Below are 11,821 nucleotides of genomic sequence, written 5' to 3' on the forward strand. Positions count from 1 at the left end.
CGTGCTTTAAAAATATTGGGGAGCTGGAGAGATGGCTTGGTGGTTAAGCGCACTGACTGCTCTTACAGAGGACCTGGGTTCTGTTCTCACAACCATCTGTAACTCCAGCTTCAGGGGCTCTGACGCTCTCAGACCTCCATGGGCACCGGCAAGAATAGGTTGCACTCCCAAAAGTACACTAAATACATATTTTTGTTTGTTTTGTCGAGACAGGGTTTCTCTGTGTAGCCTTGGCTGTCCTAGAACTAGCTCTATAGACCAGGTTGGCTTTGAACTCATAGAGATCCTCCTGCCTCTGCCTCCTCCCAAGTGCTGGGATTAAAGGTGCTGCCTGGCACATACATATTTTTTAAAAAGCATAAAAATGCATACACATTGGTAGTATATCATATATCCAAGTAATATTTGATACATACATTGTAAATATTTGAATCCTTGTAAACATACATTACATACCCTCATTCCTCTTTCTTATGTTGCCCGACCTAGCCTCAAACTTGTTAGGTAGCAATAACGAGCTTGAACTTCTGATCCTCCTGCCTGTGCTTCCCGAGCGCTTCTGTTACAGACAGTTGCCAACAGGACAGGTTTCTGTGATCCTGGGCTCGAATCCAGCACTTCCTGTATGCTAGGCTAGCACTCGACCATACGGTTTAACCACGTCCCACCAGAGGTCTACCACGATTCAGAGGCTCTGCCCTTGGGCTGGAGAGATGGCTCAGTGGTTAGGAGCACTGACTGCTCTACCAAAGGTCCTGAGTTCAATTCCCAGCAACCACATGGTGGCTCACAACCATCTTTAATGGGATCTGATGCCCTCTTCTGGTGTATCTGAAGGCAGCTACGATGTGCTTATATATAGTAAATAAATCTTTTAAAAAAATGTCTGTCAGAGGCTCTGCCCCCCAGGATGCTGTCACTGGGGAACCCTTGAGAGGTGGCGCCAGATGAGAGGAACTTCAGTCACTAAAGCTGTCCACTTGGAACGTGGTGCCCAGAGACCCCACAGTGTCACCTTGCAGGCTGCAGTGTTTGGCGTGTGGTGGAGGCAACTGTGCCACTTCCTACGCAGCTTGCAGGGTGGTGATGGGTAATGTCATCATGGGCAGTGACAGTTGGAGGCCTCCAAGTCTCCTGGCACTAAATGGGCACCCAACATCCTTTTGTTTCCCCCTACACTAGGGATCCAACCCAGAGTTGTATGCATGCTTTGCTTATTATCTGTGTATCACAAATCACTTTTCCCTTTTAGTCATGGAAAGGGTGAGATCAGCCTGGACAGAAGACCTCATTCATTCACACACACACACACACACACACACACACGCACACACACACACCCCACATGTATATTTCCCAGTAGTAAAGATTTGTGTTCATTTAGTTCCCAGTGTGTGGCACAGAGTAGATGTCACATAAACGTGCCCTAGGTACATGCAGGGATCACTTTGGAACTTGGGGGCAAGAGCCGGCATATGGAACACACTGGGCCAGAAGGGTAGGACAGCAGAGGAGGTTCCACGGCGGGCAGAGGGCAGATTCGTGGGCCAGGCAGGCAACGGAAAGGCCTATTAAACAGGGGATGCCACCTAATGTGTATTTTTATTCTTAAATTTTTTTTCCAGAGCTGAGGACCGAACCCAGGGCCTTGTGCTTGTAAGGCAAGCGCTCTACCACTGAGCTAAATCCCCAACCCCTTATTCTTAAATTTTTAATTATATGTCGATGTGTATGTCTGTGTGTGGGTGTGTGCAGAGTGATGCAGGCACCCTCAGAGGCCTAAAGGCTGTGCCAAATCTCAGAGCTACAGTTTACAGGTGATTGTGAGCTACCTGACTTGGGTGCTAGGAACTGAACTCTGGTCCTCTTGTAGAGAAGTAAGTGCTCTTAACGACTGGCTGCCTACCCAGCCCCTAATCTCCCTATATTTTTAAATTTATTTTATTCTATGTGTATGGGTTTGTCATAGAGTTTCTATTGCTGTGATAAAATACCATGACCTAAAAGGAAGTTGGGGAGGAAAGGCTTTATTTGGCTTATACTTCCAGATCATAGTTCATCGCTGGATGAAGTCAGGACAAGAACTCAAGCAGGGCTACAACCTGGAGGCAGGAGTTGAGGCCATGGGAGAGTGCTGCTTATTGGCTTGCTTTCCACAGCGTGCTCAGCCTGCTTTCTTATAGAGCCGAGGACCAACAGCCCAGAGATGGCACCACCCACAATGGGCCGGGCCCTCTCCCACTGATCACTAATTGAGAAAATGCCTTACAGCTGTATGTCGTGGAGGCATTTCCTCAACTGAGGCTCCTTTCTCTGTGATTACTCTAGTGTGGGTCAAATTGATACACAAGACCAGCCAGCACAACTGACCCCTTGTCAACTTGATACACAAACACCACTATTAAGCCAAAATCCTTTCTTTTTCATCTCCAAGATATCATATTAAAAATATAAATAACTTTAAAAGTCCCACAGTCTGTATAAATTCAAACACATTAAAAATTCATTTTTATAGGTTGGAGAGATGGCTCAGTGGTTAAGAGCACTGTCTGCTCTTCCAGAGGTCCTGAGTTCAATTCCCAGCAACCACATGGTGGCTCACAACCATCTGTAATGGGATCTGATGCCCTCTTCTAGTGTACTCATATAAATAAAATAAATCTTTTAAAAAAAATCATTTCCGGGGTTGGGGATTTAGCTCAGTGGTAGAGCGCTTGCCTAGGAAGCACGAGGCCCTGGGTTCGGTCCCCAGCTCCGAAAAAAAAAGAACCAAAAAAAAAAAAATCATTTCCTTCCCTTTAAAATAGCCAATCTCTTAAAATTCAAAGCTGTTAAGATTCAAAATCTCTCAATTATGGGCTCCAGTAAAATATTTTCTTAATTCAAGAGGGACAAAATCAGGGCATAGTCACAATCAAATCAAAGGAAACTCAAACTCCAACAGTCCAATATCTGGGATCCACTCACAATCTTCTGACTCCTCTCTAGGGTCCCTTCTCCAGCTCTGCCCTATGTAGCTTGTCTTCAAGGCTCTGCCTGGATCCACTCCATTGTTGCGGTTTTTTTTTGTTTTTTTTTTTTTTGTTTTGTTTTGTTTTTTTTTTTTTGGTGGCCATCCCATGGTCCAAAACTGCTGGGGTTCCTTGCTGTAACTGAGACCACATCCACCAATAATAGTTTCTCGTAGGTTTTCTTTCTGGTGTCAGTCCTTAACATCTTTACATGACCTCATGACCTCTTCAATCCTGGGCCTTCAGCTGCCACTGAGGCTGCACCTTCACCAATGGCCTTCCCTGGCCTCTCACAGCACCAAGCTTCAGCTGTTCTTCATGACTTCTTCATACCTTCAAAAGCAGTACCACCTCGGTGACTCTTACACATTACCAAGTCCAGCTACAGCATGAGGTCCATCATTGACTGACTCTGGAACACAGCTCTGTGCTCTTAGAAAATATTTTTACGGGTTGGGGATTTAGCTCAGTGGTAGAGTGCTTGCCTACCTGGGTTCGGTCCCCAGCTCCGAAAATAAGAAAAGAAAAAGAAAAAAAAAGAAAATATTTTTACCAGAACATTTCACCTCAGTGATGCTGGTCTCTTCTTAATCACCACTAATTTCTTAGCTCCAGCTAACCAGCATCAAGGTTTCCAGCAAATTTCCAACAAATCGAAGGTTTCACTTTAGTCATTATGGTATCTTGTTAATCACCGCCAATTCTTCAGCCCCAGCTAACCAGAATCACAGAATCTTAATTCAAAATAACAAACGCTTGACCGAGACTTTAAATTTCCTTCTGAAATTTCACAAGCCAGGCCTCCATCTTCTGCACTGCTCTCAACATTCTTATCCTCCAAGCTTCCACAGAAGATCCCACTGAGCTCTCAGTACTCAATGGCTTTTCTAGCCCAAAGTTCCAAAGTCCTTTACAATCCTCCCCCAAAACAAGGTCGGGTCTGTCACAGGAATACCCCACTCCTGGTACCAAAATCTGTTTTAGTCAGGATTCTCTAGATTCTCAGAACTTATGGAATGAGTCTCTCTCTCTCTCCCTCCCTCTCTCTCTCTCTCTCTCTCTCTCTCTCACACACACACACACACACACACACACACACACACACACACACACACACAAAGGGAATCTGGCAAAGTGAGTATAAGCAGGCAAAAAGAACAACCCCTTCTTTCTTCCCATTGTCCTTATATAGGAGGCCTCCAGAAGAAGGTATGGCTCAGATTATATCTGTGCCTCCAGTTTTGGATTAAAAGCATGTGTCAATCCAGATCAAAAACATGTGTCATCCCACCGTAAGGCCTGGATCAAAGACCTGAGTCTTCCAGTCTCAAGGTCCGGATAAAAGGCTTGTTGTCTCCTTACCTCAAGAGCCCTCAATTTCTGGGTTGTAGTTCATCCCAGATGTAGTAAAGTTGACAACCTCGAACAGCTGTCATATGGTGCTTTGCCTGCATGGTTATATATATATATATATATATATATATATATATATATATATATATATATATATGCACCGTGTGTATTCCATACACACAGAATTCAGAAGAGGGCATTGGCTCCCACGGAACTAGAGTTAGGGACAGTTGTGAGTCACCTTGTGGGTGCCCGGAACTGAGCCTCTGTAAGAGCAACAAGTGCTCTTAACCACTGAGCCCCTAGTTTGTGTTTTGTTTTGTTTTGAGACAAGATTTCTCCAAGTAGCCCTGGCTGTCCTAGAACTCACTCTATAGACCATGCTGGCTTCAAACTCAGAGATCCTCCTGCCTCTGCCTCCCAAGTGCTGGGATGAAAGGCGTGTGCCACCACTGCCCGGCCTCTAATGTATTTTTAAAAGACCATTCTGAGCCAGATGTGGTAGGTCCCAGTACTTGAAAGACTGAGCTGGAGAGATCATCACAAATTTGAGACCAATTTTGGCTACATCATTAGTTCTAAGCTAACCTGAGCTACAGAGTTAGACTCTTGTAGAAAAATTAAGAATCACTGCCAGGCCTGAATTTTGGGATCAAATGCAGAAATGAACAGAAATAAAAGCAGCCTCATTAGGAGGTGACAGCAACAGTTCTGTCAAGAGGGGACAGTAGTTAAGACTCAGGTGCCGTGAAAGACAGAGAAAAGTCTGCATTCACCGTTGCCCAGGAACGTTCCTTGTGGGAAACTGGGAGTAGGTCCGTGGGCCCATTTTAGTGAGACTTTCCTCCGAATGGCAAATCCAGTTTGCCTGCTCATGTTTCTACCTGACTTTATGAAGGATGGGAGGAAGGTGAATTAGATCCCAACCACTCCAGAAGTGACAATGACCAAGCCCTTGGAGGACTCTATACCAGACCTCCAAAGTCTGAGACCAGAAGCACGGGTCCTTGTACTTGGCTTACGATTGGAAACCTTGTATTCACTGAGTGTCTTCCCTCCTTCCTCTCCATCCCCAAGGCTACCTGCAAAGCCGGCTGGACAAGCGCTGGCAGCATCTCATAACCTCTCCACCCACCAGCTCCATCCTCTGCAGGAAGACCTTGTGAGCATCCCCTCAATCTAGACCCAGTCATGTCTCCTTGTCTACAGAAGTCACTGCCTGTCACTTCTGGGATGGTCCACAGCTCCACACCACAGTCAATCAAAGCTCTCTCTACCTCATACCCCCTCACCACATGCAAACTTCCTAGTTAACTGAAGCGTAACTGGGTACTTCCCTTGGCCTAGGAAACCTTCCCTAGCTTCTTCCACGCAATTAATTCCCCCTCAGTCACCACTCACTCAGGTGCTTGGCCTCCGAAGGCTCCAGGTAGGAAACCCTCTATTGGCTGCTCTTATGGGTTTGCCTGTCTCCCCCACCTAGACAAAAACAAACAAATAAAGAAACAAACAACCCCCCCCAAAAAAAAACGGAAATTAGAAGGCTGGAGATAACCCAGTAACGAAAAGTACTTGCTTCTCTACTGGAGGACCAGAGTTTGGCTCCAAGCACCCAAGGCTCAAGGGCAAGGGCCTTGCTTACTCACCTTTGTGTCTTGGCCTTAGCTACAGAGGCTGGCGCAGTAGCAGGGGCTCAAAAACTGCTGAACTTGGCCCTCACCCCACCATTGCACCCTCAGTGTCACCCAATTGCGAAGGCACTTACTACTGAAATGAAGAAGACTCCCCAGGTCAGACAGCATTGCCCTGAGCGCAAAGGCTGATGGGAGCGTTCTCCGCTCAGTGCGGAGGGAACGCGCGGCTCGTCAGGGAAAGGACTCCTAAACTGTTTCCAAAGAATGAAAGGATGAGCTGCTGCGGAAACATCAGGGGAACTGTTAGTAAGGGAATATTCTCTCCGCGATGGACACTCTTGAAACAGACAAGAAGATGCTTCCAAATATAGGCTACTGATTGGATGGCAGCCTGCTCGTTCCCCAGCCTGACTCCTCCTTCCCTGTTGAGTGTAGATGTGGAATATAGACCTTCAGGATGTAACCAACCTGGGATCTTGAAGGAAGGGAGCTCCTAATCAATTATTAGCCATGACGTTGTCACAGCACGGCCCTCTGAACAATGCCAAAACAATATGAAGAACGGACAGAGATGGCTCCATAAGGGAAGTATGTTTTCAAGCACGATAACTTAAAGTGGCCTTTAAACAGGGTGTGGAGGCGCGAGTCTGTAGTCCCAGGCTTGAGAGGCAAGAGAATCAGCGATTCAAGGTTCTCCTTTGCTAGTGCGCACCTCCTGGGTTTCATGAGAAGCCAGATTTGTTGTTTTTGTTTGATTGTATGTTTTCGAGACAGAGTTTTTCTTTTTTTTTTTTTTTTTTTTTGGTTCTTTTTTTTTTTTTTTTTTCGGAGCTGGGGACCGAACCCAGGGCCTTGCGCTTCCTAGGTAAGTGCTCTACCACTGAGCTAAATCCCCAGCCCCGAGACAGAGTTTTTCTATGTGGCCCTGGTTGTCCTGGAACTCATTTTGTAGTCCAGGCTGGCCTCAAACTCGGAGATCCACCCGCATCTACTACCTGAGTGCTGGGATTAAAGGTGTGCGCTGCTGGGTGTGCCACACTACGGCTGCTACAACTGCCCTGCTGAGAAGCCAGTGGCACACGCCTTAATCCCAGCATTGGGAGGCAGAAGCAGGTGGATCTCTGTGAGTACAAGGCTCTGCTTGGTCTACAGAGTGACTTCCGGAGCAGCCGACGCTGTTACACAAAGAAATCTTGTGTTGAAAAACAAACTAAAAACCTCCTTCTAGTGTACTTTTTAAAAAAAGATTATTTTATGTGTGTACACAGTCGCTGTCTTCAGACACACCAGAAGAGGGCATCAGATCCCATTACAGATGGTTGTGAGCCACCATGTGGTTGCTGGGAATTGAACTCAGGACCTCTGAAAGAGCAGTCGGTGCTCTTAACCGCTGAGCCATCTCTCCAGCCTTCTGACTTCTTTTTAAAATATTTTTTTTTTTTTCGGAGCTGGGGACCGAACCCAGGGCCTTGCGCTTCCTAGGTAAGCGCTCTACCACTGAGCTAAATCCCCAGCCCCTTTTTAAAATATTTTTAAAAGTTTATTTTGTAAGTGTGTGTGTTTTGCTTTTGTTTGTTTTGCTCTCTGGCTGTGCACCCAATGCATGCCTGGTGTCCACAGAGACCAGAAGACGGCATCAGATACCTTAGAGCTGGAATTATAATCTGTTGGGAGGCACTGTGTAGATGCTGGGAGTTGAACTTGAATCCTCTGAAGAACAGCCAGTGCTATAATCATTGAGCCATCCCTCCAGCTCCTGTTATTGGGTTTTTTTTGTTTGTTTTGGTTTTTTTTTTTTTTTTTTTTTGAGACAGGGTCTCTATATATCTGTCCCTGGCTGTCCTGGAACTCACTGTGTAGACAGGCTTCCCCTCAACCTCCCAGATATTATCAGCATCTTAATGGTGTAGATCTTTTATTTCCTCGAGGACTCTCAGGCTTCACAGAGGGGACTTATCCCTCGTGGTTTTTTTGGCCCACCCTCCAAGAGCTGCCATTCTGGGCTCCTTCTTTTGTACTCACTGAGCATGGAGTGCGTTCTGTCCTCCACAGCCAAGAGAGGAAGGGTCCCCAGGGACAGGGGAGGAGGTGGGAATGGGTAAATTGCTTCAGAGGTCTGGAAGCTTTTATGAGCGTGGATCTCCCCCAGTCAGATGAGGAACCCATCAGGATCTCTCTGGAGGCTGCTGCGGAGGTGTTCTGGAATGGCTGGTGAGCTTGATGAGGTGTGGGAGCCAGGTGCTGTCAGCTAGCTGCCTCTCAGAGCCGGTCTGGTCCCCGCTGCGGTCCTGAGATGAGGTCAGGTAAGGCTTGTCGCACAGAAACCTTGGTGATGGAGAAACTTCACGTGCATGTGAGCGCGTGAGCGTGATTCTGCATCCTGGCAGCCACAAGCAACCATTCCGGCCGCCCCCTCTCATTCGGACACCTAGAGGCCCTCTTTTTTTTTTTTTTTTTTTTTTGGTTCTTTTTTTTCAGAGCTGGGGACCGAACCCAGGGCCTTGCGCTTCCTAGGTAAGGGCTCTACCACTGAGCTAAATCCCCAGCCCCCCTAGAGGCCCTCTTATCTGAGTCCCTGCACATAGCCTGTCTTAGAGGAGTCAGCCGCGGGGGCCCAGAGAGATGGCTCAGTGGTCAGAGCCCTGGCTTCTGTTGAGGAGGATTCAGGTTCAATCCCCAGGACTCACAACTGTCTGCAAATCTAGTCCCAGTGGATTTCATGCCCTCTCCTGACCTCTGAGGACATCAGGCTAGCATATAAGCGCTCATACACAGGCAGGCAAACACTTACACACATGAAATAAAACCAAATCTTAAAAAAAAAAAGAGGGGTTGGGGATTTAGCTCAGTGGTACAGCGCTTGCCTAGCAAGCACAAGGCCCTAGGTTCGGTCCCCAGCTCCGAAAAAAAGAAGAAAAAAAAAAAAAAAAGAAAAAGAAAAAGAAAAGTAGTTACCTTGGTCTGAGAGTCAGTGCGTTGAAACCCATAGGCCTGTGGTTACAGACGGGATCCCGGTTTCATGGAATTAAAGGCATGGGCTACTACCAGCCAGTTTTTAAAAATATTTTAAGTACATGTATGTATGTGTTTCTTTGTGTGCATGTGCGCGTGTGTGTGTGTGTGCACACGTGCGCGCGCATATACACAAGTACAGGTGTCTATAGAGATCAGAGGCATTGGGTTCCCATTTAGCTGGTGTTATAGGCAGTTGCGAGCCCCCTATATGGCTGCTGGGAACCAAACTCAGGTCCTCAGAAAGAGTGATACACGCTCTTAAATGACCGCATGATGGATCTTGCCAGCCACTCTCTTTAGATTTTTTTTTTAAACATTCTATTTACTTGGGGCTGGAGGGATAGCTCAGTAGTTAGAGCAGCGGTTTGTTCTTGCAGAAAACCTGTGTTTGGCTTCCAGCAACCATGTCGGGTTGTGACTCGTTGTGGCTCCGATGCCTTCGTTTACCTCTCTAGGCACCTGGCGTGCGTGTGGTACGTGCACACACACACACGTAGGCTCCCGATTACAAGTACTGGGGCCTGCAGAAACTAGCGCTGGTGGATCTCGAGCCGGGTTTGCAGGCGCTGTGAGCTGGCTGGCGTGGGTGCTAGGAATCTGACACAGGTCCTCTGCAGGAGCAGTGTGCTCAGTTAGCCACTGAGCCATATCCGCAGCCCCTCGAGCCTTTAAGGTTAGGCACAGAGGGGAGCAAGTGGTTGTAGAGAGAGATGGACGTGGAGGCTGTCTTCAGAGAACACTCGGAAAACCTAGACCGGCAGGAAAAGCACACACAGGCTTTCAGTCAGAAAAAGACAAAAAGGTCACAAAGGAATCGCTGTGCTTTTAGAACTATAATTTCAGAAAGTGAATGTGTAGCAGTAAAGATCTGGGAGCAACGGGGACTGGAGAGATGGCTCAGTGGTTAAGAGCACTGACTGTTCTTCCACAGGTCCTGAGTTCAAATCCCAGCAACCAGACGGTGGCTCACAACCATCTGTAATGAGATCTGATGCCCTCTTCTGGTGTGTCTGAAGACAGCTACAATGTACTCATATATAATAAATAAATAAAATATTTAAAAAAAAGGGGGGGGTTGGGGATTTAGCTCAGTGGTAGAGTGCTTGCCTAGCAAGCGCAAGGCCCTGGGTTCGGTCCCCAGCTCTGAAAAAAAGAAAAAAAAAAAAGATCTGGGAGCAACAGCATCCTGTTACCTGATATAGCTGTGTACTGGTTGACCTGGAACATTTCATCCTCCTGCCTCCATCTCATCCTGTTACATGCTGTAGCCCAGGCTATGCACTGGTTGACCTGGAGTACTTCATCCTCCTGCCCCCACCTCATCCTGTTACATGATGTAGCCCAGGCTATGCACTGGTTGACCTGGAGCACCTCATCTTCCTGTCTCCACCTCTTTTTTTTTTTTTTTTTTGGTTCTTTTTTTCGGAGCTGGGGACCGAACCCAGGGCCTTGCGCTTCCTAGGTAAGCGCTCTACCACTGAGCTAAATCCCCAGCCCCTGTCTCCACCTCTTAACTACTGAGATTAGAGGTCAGTGCCACCACACCAGTTTAATGTGGTATTAAGGATGGAACCCAGGGCTCACTTATGCTAGGAAAATCCTACAAATTGTGCTATATATACCTCATCCCCCATTATTATTATTATTATTATTATTATTATTATTATTATTATTATTATTATTATTATTATAAAGTTAGCAGCCTGCCTACTAGCTCTGGGATTATGAGACTATATCGCCATGCCCAGTGTTACTTTAAAAAAAAAAAAGATTAATCTATTTTATGCATACACTGTAGCTGTCTTCAGACACACCAGAAGAGGGCACCAGATCTCATTACAGATGGTTGTGAGCCACCATGTGGTTGCTGGGATTTGAACTCAGGACCTGTGGAAGAACAGTCAGTGCTCCTAACACTGTGCCATCTCTCCAGCCCCCCAGTGTTAGAAGACTGACACTAAGCCTGAAGGCCAGCTTCCTTTTCATACTCACGTCCTGCTTTCTGCCTCTAGTGGCTTTGTTTTCTTTGTCAAAACCCGGGGTCTCAGAGGAAGTGATGGATGGTGTACTCTGGACCATTCCTCAAGGTGTGTTGGTAGTGAACTTCAGGTTTCCATGGGGCTGGAGCCATGGAGGTAAAGTCTTAGCCACCTTGTCCCTCCTTTTTTATTGATTGGCAGATTGAGACAGGGTATGATGTAACCCAAGGCTGGCCTGGAATTCATTATGTAGCTGGAAGTGACCTTGAACTTCTTATCCTCCTCCCTCCAACTCCTGAGCGCCGGGGTTACAAGTACGCACGGCCATGCCTAGTTTATGAAGTGTTATGGATGGAACCAGGGCTTTGTGTATGCCGGGCAAGCACTTTTCTAACCTAGCGATACCCCAACCCTTTGGTCCCCTCTCTTACTGATTCCCATAGGAGAAGTTCCTAAAGTAATTGATGGGCTGGAGAGAAGGAACTGAGACGCTAAACTTGCCCTGGCTTGGATGTGGTTTGTTCTTGCCAGACCTGTTGGAATTCATTGCTGGTGTCACAGCACTGAGAGGCGATAGGACCTTTAGGAGGTGTCTGGGTCACAGGGGCTTGCCGTCATGAAAGGATTCTTGTAATTCCCCCAGGAGTGAGCTCTGAGAACAGGCTAGCTGACTTCTTTGCTCCTTCTTTCCATGGGTTGGGCCACCTTATGGCTCTTACCAGAAGCTGAGGAGAAGCCAGGACCGAGCTCTGGGGCTTCTAGAACTAGGGGCCCCAATAAACCCCTTTCCTTTATACCTTACATGGCCTTGGTCTCTTGGTACAGCCAT

At 47.0% G+C, this 11,821-nt stretch overlaps 1 long non-coding RNA gene and 1 other non-coding gene across 2 annotated transcripts in view; one reads left to right on the plus strand and one right to left on the minus strand.

The window, feature by feature from the left end:
- The first annotated feature begins 2,679 nt into the window (after positions 1-2,679).
- On the plus strand, positions 2,680-2,760 carry Trnap-agg30 (transfer RNA proline (anticodon AGG) 30). The gene has a single exon. It is a non-coding gene; the product is annotated as a tRNA-Pro (tRNA).
- A 4,148-nt stretch (positions 2,761-6,908) lies between these two features.
- LOC120103017 (uncharacterized) overlaps positions 6,909-11,821 on the minus strand; it is an 11,385-nt gene continuing 6,472 nt past the window's right edge. The window contains exon 3 of the long non-coding RNA XR_005505064.2: positions 6,909-9,762. This is a non-coding gene — a long non-coding RNA (uncharacterized LOC120103017). The remainder of the gene's footprint in view (positions 9,763-11,821) is intronic.

This window comes from Rattus norvegicus, chromosome 5 (genome assembly GCF_036323735.1).
Source record: "Rattus norvegicus strain BN/NHsdMcwi chromosome 5, GRCr8, whole genome shotgun sequence".
In the NCBI taxonomy this organism is placed as follows: domain Eukaryota; kingdom Metazoa; phylum Chordata; class Mammalia; order Rodentia; family Muridae; genus Rattus; species Rattus norvegicus.